This window comes from Mauremys reevesii, linkage group 13 (assembly GCF_016161935.1).
Source record: "Mauremys reevesii isolate NIE-2019 linkage group 13, ASM1616193v1, whole genome shotgun sequence".
Taxonomy (NCBI): domain Eukaryota; kingdom Metazoa; phylum Chordata; order Testudines; family Geoemydidae; genus Mauremys; species Mauremys reevesii.
In genome coordinates, this window is record NC_052635.1 from 21,913,762 (window position 1) to 21,925,962 (window position 12,201).

General features: G+C 43.1%; 1 protein-coding gene across 3 annotated transcripts in view; it reads left to right on the forward strand.

The window, feature by feature from the left end:
• The window catches only part of CBFA2T2 (CBFA2/RUNX1 partner transcriptional co-repressor 2), a 91,810-nt gene that overhangs the window by 11,850 nt on the left and 67,759 nt on the right, over window positions 1-12,201 (forward strand). Inside the window, exon 1 of one of the 3 annotated variants that reach the window (XM_039498400.1) lies at window positions 3,877-3,899. The exons of the other annotated variants lie outside the window; for them this stretch is intronic. The gene's annotated coding sequence lies outside the window, so the exon portion shown is untranslated. Of the gene's footprint in view, window positions 1-3,876; window positions 3,900-12,201 lie in introns of those variants that run through there. 3 annotated transcript variants of the gene reach the window in all.

Consider the following 12,201-nt stretch of genomic DNA (forward strand, 5'->3'; position numbering starts at 1 on the left):
AATTCTTATGAGCTCCTACCACCCACTGTGTTTGCAGTTCAGATTGCTTTACCTGTGAGAGCTCTTGACCTTCCGACACCAATGGCCCATCCTTTACTCTTTAAGCTGGTTAACTGTCTAGTTTGTGTTCCACAATGTGCTCAAAAACTCCACCACCTTCATGAAATTGTTACATTCTCACTTTCAGAGATGCGTTGACCAGGAACCATTAAAAAGCAGTTAAACCTAGCTTGGGGTCATGTGCCTCAGTGTAAACACCTGCCTCCTGTTTGTCACTGGGGACATGGCTAAGGAAAGCAGCAATGGCTGGAAGGTGAGTGTGGATCTGTGGAGGGGAATATATAATATACAGAGTCTTTTTTAGAAGTAGCCTACTTATCAGTAACTACAATGCTCCATCGTAGGGTAACTGTTGGAAGTAAACAGTGGCTGGAATGATTAGGATATGGAACCGCCTTTCTGTCTCCATAAGCTTAGCATGCCAGTATTTTGAATCTGCATACCAGAACTTTCCAACTGGCTACATTTACCAGGATGACTGCACCATCCGCAAATGGGGGTGCATCAGTGCTTTTTGCACCTATTTTATAACACAGCAGTACAATATGCAGGGCATCCAAGTAGTTTATACCCCAGCAAACACATCCTGGCATTGGGAACATGAGTTTCCATCTCATTAAGCTGCTGGCAAAGCCTTGGTAATTCCAGTCACTGGTACAGCACAGGAATTATCCCCCCAACACTGCTTGTTCTGTCAGTCCAGAAAATCACTGTTTATTCTCACCAGTTGTGTGTTTACATTTGAGGGAAGGAGCGATTGTGAACTGTTGGTTCAGTGTGGTCTGCTTTAGTGTTCTTGTTATAAGAACAAAGGGTTTTTTAAATACATACATATTCAATGGATTTATATCCATTGAATATAGCACAGGGGATCTATACCTAGGTTACAGTGTTAAATTTGTTGAAATCTATGGCTTTTAAATGCAACAGATTGCACGGATATTAAAGCTTACAGAGGCTAGATTGCTTAGCAGTTTAGCAGTGGTGTATGGAGCCTTTCACTTCTAGATTGACTGCAGCCCAGGTTGGCATTAACAAAGTTATTGCCATCTGACAGCTGTTTGTTGGCCTGTGTGAAATGAGTTGTTGGTTTCAGTCCATTCCTAGCAGACAGGTGTCCATATCACAGTTGGTCCCTTTTTGGCAGACTCAATAGAGATGCCAGAGATTAAATAGACCATGGAGACCGGGCTCTCAGGCTACTAGAAGTGAGCCTCTCCAAGTAAGAGGTGAGGCGCATTGATGGAAGAGTGATATGCATGTGTTGTGGGGTTGTTTTTGTGGTGGAGGATGCAAGGGAAGTTTGCAGTGCTCGTGATTTTACAGGCTTCAAAATATTTTGTATACAGAGAAGAGAATCATGTACCTTTGGCCCTGTGTTTCATTACATAACTCGTAATAGTCTTATACAAAATACACTTTGGAGGTTTGTATTGCAGCCTTATACCATGGCTACACTTGCAAATTTGCAGCGCTGCAGCAGGGTGTGACAACACACCCTCTCCAGCGCTGCAAATTGCGGCGCTGCAAAGCGCCAGTGTGGTCAAAGCCCCAGCGCTGGGAGCGCGGCTCCCAGCGCCGTACGTTATTCCCCACAGGGAGGTGGAGTACGGACAGCGCTGGGAGAGCTCTCTCCCAGCGCTGGCGCTTTGACTACACTTAGCGCTTCAAAGCGCTGCAAGTGTAGCCATAGCCTTAGTGAGAAAGGGCCATAAAGGAGAGGCCTTGCAGGTCATTCATGAAAATCTCTGCACTTCATGAAATGCTCTGCTTCTTCATTAAAACAGGCTTATCCAGTTGAGATTATCCATTTCACGTGGGTTGGGCAAGCAGCACTCTTCCATTTTCATGTTAAAATCCTCTAGGCTACAGAGACCCATTGTAAATCGGCTTAGGTAAGGGAGAGCTTTTAGTATCCAGGAGGCTGAGCAGTGCGGAGTTTTGGAAATGTGACTAGAGTTGAGTGGAGCTTTTATAAGTATCAGTTCAATTATGTTTGACTTTTGGACCCCTGGAACAGATTTGTGGGTTGTCTCTGCAAACGGCATCTCCAGCAATTCTTATAATTCAAGAGTCCCTTCTCAGAGATTCCTTCTGGCCTTCACTAATAACTTTTTGAAATCTAAACCTTAGGGAAAAAGTTCAGAGTTTTTCTAGACATGACAGCAAGCAAATCAGCCAGGCAAATAGCTTTCATTTGCATAGAGATCTTCTGTATGGTGACCCCTCAAGCTTCTTTTGAAATGATATTCTCAGCCAGAATATCATGGTTGTCCTCGTTACACCTAAACATAGCATTGGCCACTGCAAAACTTTATCCCACTTATAATGTAAGTTTATTGCATCTGATCCAGTTTCATAAAACTTAAATTCAAGTAAAGGTTCATCTCACTTGGGAAATGCCATTCAGCTCATCTTTTCCACGTTTGGGTTGGGCAGGCTGAGAGAACTCATCCTTGTATATATGTGTGCAGTGTCTTTTCACTGCACATTCTTCACCATGTCTGCAGTCACAGTATGAACACCCACTTGCTTCTGTGGAAACGTACGGGGAGTGGTCATGGTGGTGGTGACGGTAGAAGTAGCAATACATGTGGCAATCAGATTTATTGGAAGTGTCTTTGTTGTAATAAGAATTTGGACTCTTTAGGTCCTTTTTGAACTACTTTATTATCTAGGCTGCAAGACCAAATTGTACACAGGCGTAATTGTCCAACATATGAAATTATGAAAATGGCAGTACTCCTTTGTTACAATGGACATGCCTTTGACATTTTCTCTAGATTTATAAACAAATAAAATAGAGCCTATCCAAGGCTCTAGCTGCCTCTGCCGTAAATTACAAAAACAAATAAAATGTAAATCACCAAAACTCCCCTCCTTTCTGCACATCTACTCCCAGTCAAAACCCACCCTGTTTCATAGCACGTGTCTCGCAATGGGGGCTGAAGGCTAGCAGTCCTGGGCTATTTTAGACACGGGAGCTTTTTCCAGAACTGAGGGCCCCTTTGAAGAATGCTCTAATGCCAGACACCTCTTTTAAGTTATTGGGGTCCAGCTGTTGTGCCTCTGCTGATTTGCATGCGGCAGTATAGCTGGAAGAGCGAGCCATTTAGGGCTTTATTGATCAAAACCAACACTTCATCTTCAGTCTGAGAACCAGCTGGCAGCCAGCGCAGATCATGGAGCACAGGTGTCATGCACTGTCACCTGGAAGCATCACTTAATAGGCAGGTTGCTGCTTTCTGCATTAGCTTAAGTTTCTGGATTGATTTAAAGTGTTAACTCCAGGTAGCAATTCTGAGGTGACAATGACAAGGGTAACAGTGGCAGATCCACATCCAAAAGAAGCATTTACAATCATCTAGCCAGGTGCAACTGATAAAATGCCTTCCTGGACATTGCTGCTGTATGATCATTTGTGTACCAACCCAACCCCCAGATTACACACATGCGTCACAAATGATAGCGTCTCACCCTCAATCAAAGATAGTGAAAATATGCTTGCTGCATCTTCCAGTTGCTTCCAGCATTAACTCAGTCTCATCTGGACTGAGTTTCAACCTGTTTCCTCTCCTCTATGCTCATTCTCTGTGGGACAGTGGGCCTGACACTCAACAGCTGTCCAGGTCAAGAATATTTTTTTATGTCTGACTTTCAAATTTAATATGTTGGCCATTTAGAAACATTTTCTTATTGATGATTAATGGATCTTGGTACATTACATTTGTAATTTTTTTTTTTAAATTAAAGTTTAGGGTTGGCAAAAAAACCCGACCACATGAGACTCCAAGGACTTCATTGTTTTTGTTGAACTGTCAATCAAAAGCTAAGCAAATGTAAGTGACCCTTGTTCAATATAAAAATCTGTGTGCCAAATTTCAGATCAGTGGTGTTTGAAATGGCCAACAGTTTAAGTGCCCAAGTAGGATTCACAGTCAACATGCTGATATGCCTTAACGAGGTCAGTGCTGTGGGGAGCTGTTGTAACTCTAATCTACTTTTAAAGCACAAGGTATGGATATGAAAGGCCAGGTGTTTGCCTTTAACTGCAGCTGCACCATCTGTGGAAACAGGTGGAGATGCTCAGGGTAGTCAGCAAAACACAGCTGGTAAAAGTTAAGAAAAGACATCTAATGTGCTATTTTACCTGGGTAAAATGGACCCCAAGTGGAATCACATGCAATTAAACACAGCTTCACCTTAGCGTAGGTGTCGGCTGGACACAGGATTAATAAAATGTTCTCTCTGGGCAGCAAAGCTGTCAGATCAAACCAGCCATTTCAAAAACTGTTTGTGGGTCACTGAATATTGGGCAGATGTGCCTACTTCACAGGACTCTTAATGCCAAACCCCGCATGTTAATGAGAATGTTGTACTTTAGAATTGACTTTTTTGTTTTTTGCTGTCTCCCTTGGCCAATTCTGATTGATTTAACTTAATGATTACATTGAAAAAGACTGCATATTTTAAATTGTTGTTTTGTGAATTGGCCTGTTGGAATCTGCCATGAAACTATATTGTAGGCAAACCCTGATTAATTTGAATCCCTGCACAAACTTTTGACAGACTGTTTAAACTAAACATAAAGCCTCAGTAGACGTCCTCTCATCTACAGTAGTGTGATGTTGTAATTCAGCAAATGCTTTTTTTAATGTAAATGAACATTCTACTCTCTGAATGGTCCTCTTAAAGGCCTGTTCCTGTATTATTTATTGGTATTGCAGTAGTACCTGCAGGCCATGGGCTGAGCCCCACTGGCTGAGGCACTATGCAGACAGGTAACAATAAGCGTTTACAGTCTAAACACTTGAAAGCAGAATGACTGTTCTCAGTGTGTGAAATTAAGCATGTACATAAGTCTTTGCAGGCTCAGGAGCCAATAATTTAATCTGAGGGGAATCCAACTGAGACAGGTACTTGTACCTAAAAGAATAAAAAATATGAAATCTTGTTTGAAGATACTGGATAATTCATGATTTTTTTTTTTTGTTAGTTTATTTGTCAAACTCACACCCTCTTGAGCACTGTATTTACATTGCTGTAGGAAGCTTTTAGTCAAGCAGTGCTGGGTGGGAGCAGGCCACTTCGGCTTCTTTTAAAAAAATAAAGGGGCTGATGAGTCTAGTCACCTTGTATTTTGATGTTAAAGGAAGTTACTCATTAGTTCTTCATTGTGATGTTGAGTATGAAACCCTGTGCTTTTCGTTAGAAAACATGCATTTCTGTGATGGACGTATTCATGGCAGTGGGGGCAGTGAGGTATTTTTGATGGAAAGTAACTTTTGAAAGCTTTGAGTATGATTTATTCCTTTATATTTATTGATAACTCTTAGGGAGTCACTATTTATTTGACGTGGCTAGGCACTCAGCGACCAGGGTGGTGGGCAGCAGTATAAAACCCTAAAATAGGTCACTTTAATCCTCTGTCAGGAATAAGCAAAGCCAAAACACACAGATTTACAGTGAAAAATGCCAGGGTTGGAGCTTTGCTGATGCTCACTGCACTTCCCTATTTGAACTGGACCCATGCTTTCTAGGTAGCTATTGATTGTTAGCATTGGTGTAGTTCAGGGGTCGGCAACCTTTCAGAAGTGCTGTGCCGAGTCTTCATTTATTCACTCTAATTTAAGGCCACTAATACATTTTAACATTTTTAGAAGGTCTCTTTCTATAAGTCTATAATATATAACTAAACTATTGTATGTAAAGTAAATAAGGTTTTAAAAATGTTTAAAATTAAAATTAAATTAAAATGCAGAGCCCCCTGGACCGGTGGCCAGGACCCGGGCAGTGTGAGTGCCACCGAAAATCAGCTTGCGTGCCACCTTTGGCACGCGTGCGATAGGTTGCCTACCCTAGTGTAGTTCTTAAGTTTGTAATGGAAGGTGGGTTGGTGTGTTCTGTCAGCTTACACTTGATTTCAGATGTTTCTCCAATGGCACTGGCTTAATATTAGTTTTTGAGACCTAACATAACATGTAAGGGAAATTATAGTGCCTAATATGTTTGTTCAATGCAATAAATACAGTAACACTATTCGCTGTGAATTTAAGGTGTTAACTTAAGTTGCAGTTTTACTCTGAAAAGTTGTCTATAAAAATGGCCCCATGCTACATAGCAGATCTACCATTGTGTGAGTATTCAGTCATATCTGCTTACTTTAGTGACTAAAATAGGTTTTTTTCCCTGCTTTTTCCTCCCATTCACAGCTAAGGGAGTGAGCTGGAGTTGATATCTTTCTTGTGTATCCTCAACAGAATTGTTTATTAAATTCTAGAGACAAAGGTGGGGGAGGTAATATCTTTTATTGGACCAACTTCTGTTGGAGTGAGAGACAAACTTGCCATCTTACACAGAGCTCCTCTTCAGATGATCCTCAGTCCCATCATAACAGTTTTTTATCTGTGAATTTTAAGAGTGTAGACTCTTTTTGCTCAGCGTAGCAATCCAAGAGCTCCCCTGGGAGAAGCACTTCTCACCAAACTTGTAGGAATGCTAACATTGATCCTGGAAACTTGTAATCGTGACTCTCCTCTTGACATACGTCATGGTGCTGGAAGAAAGCTTCATTTGTGACAAAAGATGAAGGTCAAGATTTTCAAACTGTCGGAGAAAAACTCAGTTCTCGCTTTTCGTTTGGGTGCAGCAAAATCAAATACTTTATTCTTTCTCTAGTAATTACAATAGAGGGAGTGAGTGCCTTAGGACACAGGGTGGCCCCAGTCCCGGACAGGTCTCTCAACTCGTAAACAATTACAGCAAGCATTTATACCTTTATTACAGACAATAACTAGCAATAATACAGACAATAATGAGCAACTGCATTTTGTTTATACATAAACCATCCTGCTATCTTATTTTTCTCACTCCTAGAAGACACCAGTCTGCATATTTGGTTATCAGTTACAAGGTCGTAATAACTTTTTACACAGTTCTTTTCCTCTCGCCTCACACTATCCTTGCTTCTACAAGTCTCACGTCATTAGGGTTACAGCTGGCCTAACTCTTGCTAACTGACTGACATGCATTAAAATCCCCTTCAAATCCTTGTTAATTCTTTCCCTGCTTCCACAAACCCATTGGCCTGGAAGTTGGGCTCCTAAATCCATATTTAGGGGTTTACAAATTTAAGTGGCCCAATTTTCAGAGGTACTAAGCAAAGTAAAGGGCTGCTGCTGCTGCTTGGGGCACCTTTGCAAAATCAGGCTATCTTTTTTTTAGTTTCCTAAGTATGGATTTTGGAGCCTAACTTTAGGTCCTTAGGCTTGGTATAAATTTTGTCCTGAGGTGAGTTTATCCATGATATAATAATAATATCATGTTTTTCTTTAGCAGATGGCAAAGTGCTTGACAAAGGAAGTCAGTGTCATTATTGACATTTTACAGATGGGGAAACTCAGGCACAGAGTGAGGCAGTGACTTGCACAAGGTCAGCCAGCAGGTCAGTGCCAGAGCTGAGAGGAGAAACCAGGTCTCACAAATCCCAGTCCGATGCTCTCTCCACTAGACCACATTGTCTCCTAAAACAGTACAAAATCAAGAAAAAATAACTTTGCTGGGCAGGATTTAGAACATCAGAGTGGCCATACTGGGTCAGACCAAAGGTCCATCTAGCCCAGTATCCTGTCTTCGAACAGTAGCCAATGCCAGGTGCCCCAGAGGGAACAAACAGAACAGGTAATCATCAAGTGATCCATCCCCTGTTGCCCATTCCCAGCTTCTGGCAAACAGAGGCTAGGGACACCGTCCCTGCCCACCCTGGCTAATAGCCATTGATGGACCTATCCTCCATGAACTTATGTAGTTCTTTTTTGAATCATGTTATAGTCTTGGCCTTCACAGCATCCCCTGGCAAGGAGTTCCACAGGTTGTGCGTTGCGTGCAAAACGATTCTTTGCTGTGTTTGCAACCCAAACACTGAAGCCAGTGGGTAGTGAGAGCCAGACTGAATCTGGGCTGACTGCCAAGATACAAGTACCATATATACTCGTTCATAAGCCAAATTTTTTTAGTAAAAAAGGGAAGCACCGGAGAAGGGAGTCGGCTTGTGAATGGATATAGAGAGGGAGAGGTGGGACACAGCCCGTCTCCCCAGCAGAGGGAGCAAGGAGAGGCAGCACAGACAGCAGAGCCAGAAGGGAAGAGGCGGGCCATGCTGCTCTTGCCCCAGCCTCTGAAGCAGCTGCAGCTCCAGGGCTGGCAGGCTGCAGCCGTGCCGCTCGGCCCTGCCCCCCAGAGCAGGCTGTGGCCGTGCCTCCCAGCCCACTGGAACATGCTGCAGCCGAGCCACCTGGTCTGGCCCATTGGAGCAGGCTGTGGCTGTGCTGCCCAGTCTGCCGGAGCAGCTCCAGCCAGGCCAGAGACATCCTCCCCAGATAAGGTGGAAAGGGATGGGATGGGGAGAGTGGGGCTGTCCCGGGCTAGGGGTGGGGTCATGTGGGGAGTGGTCACAGGGGTTATTCCTCTGACTCCCAGCTTCTCCCCCACAAAAAAATTTCCCAACCAGTTGCTGTCCTGGCCTGTCAGGGTAAGCAGCTGGTGTGACAGGACACTTTATTTACTTAGGTTTACCTCAGTGCCTGCAGAGCTTGAGGTAAACAAACCATCTCCGCCCACCAGCGGCTTATCTTGATGGCCTGGGAGCCGAAGTTTGCTGACCCCTGAATTATAGGGTCGGCTTATGAACGGGTTATAAAAATTTTCCATTTTTACTTATCCATCTTGAGGGGGCCGGGAGGGGAGCGGTTGGCTTATAAACGAACCGGCTTATGATCAAGTATATACGATAGTTGCTCTTGAAGATCCCACTAGGTGCTTATCTGCATCTTTAGGTTCCTAAATACCTTTAAAAATTGGCCTTTGGTACTTATAGAGCCGCCTGTGGCTCATGGTTACGTTTGCTCTGAGCCATGATGCCGGGGCCACTGCTGCATCACTAGCCCAAGCAATGCTGCCCAAAAGCTGTTGACTCTTCATGGCGCAGCCTGACATTGTCCGAGAAGGAGCAATGATGAGAGCTGCCACTGCCTATCAGTAATGGTTCTGTTTGAACAAGCAACCAGTCAGCCATACTTTTCCCCAGTTCCTTCCTTTTCCCACTCTTTCTCCATGCTCCCCCACAAAGATCCCAGCAGGCTGGGCTGGCAGGCTGCAGAGGAACAGCCTCATGGGTCCCTCCCTCCCTCCTTTGGTTTATTGATTGAGGTGTATGCTTTTGGAGATACAATGAGTGTTTGAGGCAGGGAGTGAAGGGTACGGGGAGGTAGCTGAACTTGGTGTAAATGTGTCGGGGATGAAGGGAGTAGAATGAACTTATTTTGGGATGGGGTTCTGTATGTCTAAGGAATAGCCGGGGAGTTGAGGGTAGAATTTACAGTGATGATGAAACATGGGGAAGGAAGAGAAGAACCTCACAAAGGAGAGAAACAGGATGGCAAAGGAAGGAAAGAGAACAGATGCTGAAAATGTGCAGGAGAGACACCAAGAAGGAAGGAAAATTAGGAGTGAAGGGCAGTGTGAAGGGAAGAACAAATGAAGGAGATGCTGGAATTTACATCTTAAAAGTTACTAGTTGGTGGGAGGACAAACACTTCCAATAAGTTGTGCATCAACTAATATCTTTGCATGTTCCAACACCACAGCATGGCTGAAATCCGGCCATTCTTTGTCTGACCTCCACTCTTCTCCCCTGGCCATTCTGGTTTTTGATTGGCTTCCTGTACTAAGTGAAACCACAACCTTTCAAACTCCTCCAGGCAGAATGAAAGGCACATGGCATCAGTGTAAGAGGAGCCCCTTGCAGTCTACTGTGCTTGGGTGGGCGTGCTGGTTCTTTCGTAAACTAATAGCTCCCAGCAGTGCTGCTAAATCAGACTTCATGGAGCCAAGAGCTGAAAGCTTGGAATACCACTGCAGGCACAAAAGGTCTGTCTCTTTTCCAACTGCCACCATTTGTTATGAGGCTAATGATCCAGAGACCCAATTGACAACAAGAGCAGGCTGCCAAAGATTGCCTTTGGGAGGAAAAAGTTCACATTTAGATAAAAACAAAACTGAAAGTTAAGTCACCCCTTTTTATTTTTTGTCTTTGATCGGGGAGGGGAGTGAGAGAATTCCATTCAGCATTACATCTGCAAAACTAACAAAAGTTTGGCAACAATCAGCATTCTAATTTATATTACTTCATTGGAAAGTGCTACTTCAAATCCATTAGTTGGTGGTTTGCAGTACAGTGTTGGTCACAGTTTTACAGCTTCTGGGTGCACTGCAAAATAGTCTTTTAAAGAGAGGTTGTGGTTTGGGTTAGAAACTTGGGTTTTAAAACCCAAGTTATCAGGTTAGTGACTGCTGTAGTCTGCCATGAAAGCAAACCTGGACTAGATGACCTATTGAGGTTCCTTCCAGCCCTACATTTCTATGATTTCCTTCTGTGCCTCTCCAGTACCATAACATATTTAGGCACTATAATCATGCAGAGGTAGTAAGGTACATGGGGAAGCAGCCACTTGGGATTTTGTTTTAGTGCAATTTCAAAAGAAAACCAACAATATTATTTCTGTGTAATGCTTGTGAATAAGAAATAGAAACCCATGTTGAGCGGTTAAAAACCTCCTCTATTAAAATAGAGATGTGATAACAAAGAAACAAAACAGGCTATTGGCTGGGTTGGGAAAAGTCAGCGGCCTTTAAGGAATAAAGTAATGATAGAGGGATGTACAATATGGGGCACTATGTTTCACAGTGTACTTGAGGTGTTTGGGATCCATCACATTCATTTTATCATGAATGTTATTCCTACATCAAGAGAGAATTCAGCAAATCACAGCATTGAACGTTCCTGCTTCAGTAGGTTTCTAACAGTCTCTGCTACTGTTTTCCTGGATCTTCCTCTTTTTTTGTGGGGGGTGCGGGGGAGAGGGGTGAGGCTAAGGTTTGAATAATTGTTTGGGGCAGGGTTCAAAGTGAATTGAGGGATGCTGCTAACAAGTCCTGGGTATCCCAGGGATGTGCGAAAGAACAGTGATGTGACTGAACATGGAAACAGGCTTTCAAAACTCTCTAAATGTGAATGCACAGTCATTTTAACCTGTGAGACGAGACTTGTGGGCACAAAGGGACACAAAAGATTGAAGCCCTTTAATTACATAGCCCAAAATGTCAAAGATTTTCAGTATGGTTTATAACAGAATAATGCTTGAGGGGTTTTGAAGTGACTGAATATAGTGATTGAGTTTGCCAGAAAAAGATTTCAACCAGTTTACGTTCCAAAGCTGGTAAATATTCCTGATCATCCTGACTGAGATAGCTAGTTAAGAAAGATGAGTGTTGCAGAAATTGGAGTTATGAGGATATATATCTTTTAAATGAACATCTGAAGATGAATGAATCCAGAATCTTGTATCTTTTCACCCTGCCATTTGGAAAATATTGTTGTTACAGAGCTATTGAACTAACTGTTTAAATTTAATCCTCTGCAGGCTGGGTTTTACTCTTTCCAAATAGGATTACTCATATTTTCCATATTTCAGTGTTTGGTTTAAATACCCGTGACGGCTACAGGGACTTGGATTTCTGATCAGGGCAAGGGTGTTAAATTTAGAAAAATTTCCTTTTGTTGGAAGGGATACAAAATTCTCAGGTATTTTTTTTTTCTTCACTTGTGAGGTCAAGTGGCAACAATGAACAGGTAACCTTTCCTACCATTTTTCTCATGTGGCAAACATTTTTCTGTACAAATTCAGTAGACTGCATTGTACAGTGTCTGCCTGCTTAATTCATTGCTCTTGAACTTTCATTCCCAACCCCTTTCTTAGCCCCCTTGCTGTTAAATGAAATTCCTTGCACCCCCAGTTCAAACATTGAAATAAGCTGACATCACCTCATTCTGTGTCTGTGTGTGTGTGTATTTACTTTAAGGTTTGGAAACTCACTCATTTTAATTGTGTCCGACATAGTACGGGGTGGCCAAATTATGGCTCTTTTACCATTAAAGTGTGGCTTGAGGCCCCCGCCCCCATTCTCCACTTACCAGACTGCACGGAGAGGGGGATCTTGTGGTGGGGTAGGAGCTTCTTCCCAGTGGGGAGAGGGGTCTCAGGGATTCAGCTCCACAGGGCACACCTGCCAGGGCTTTGGGCT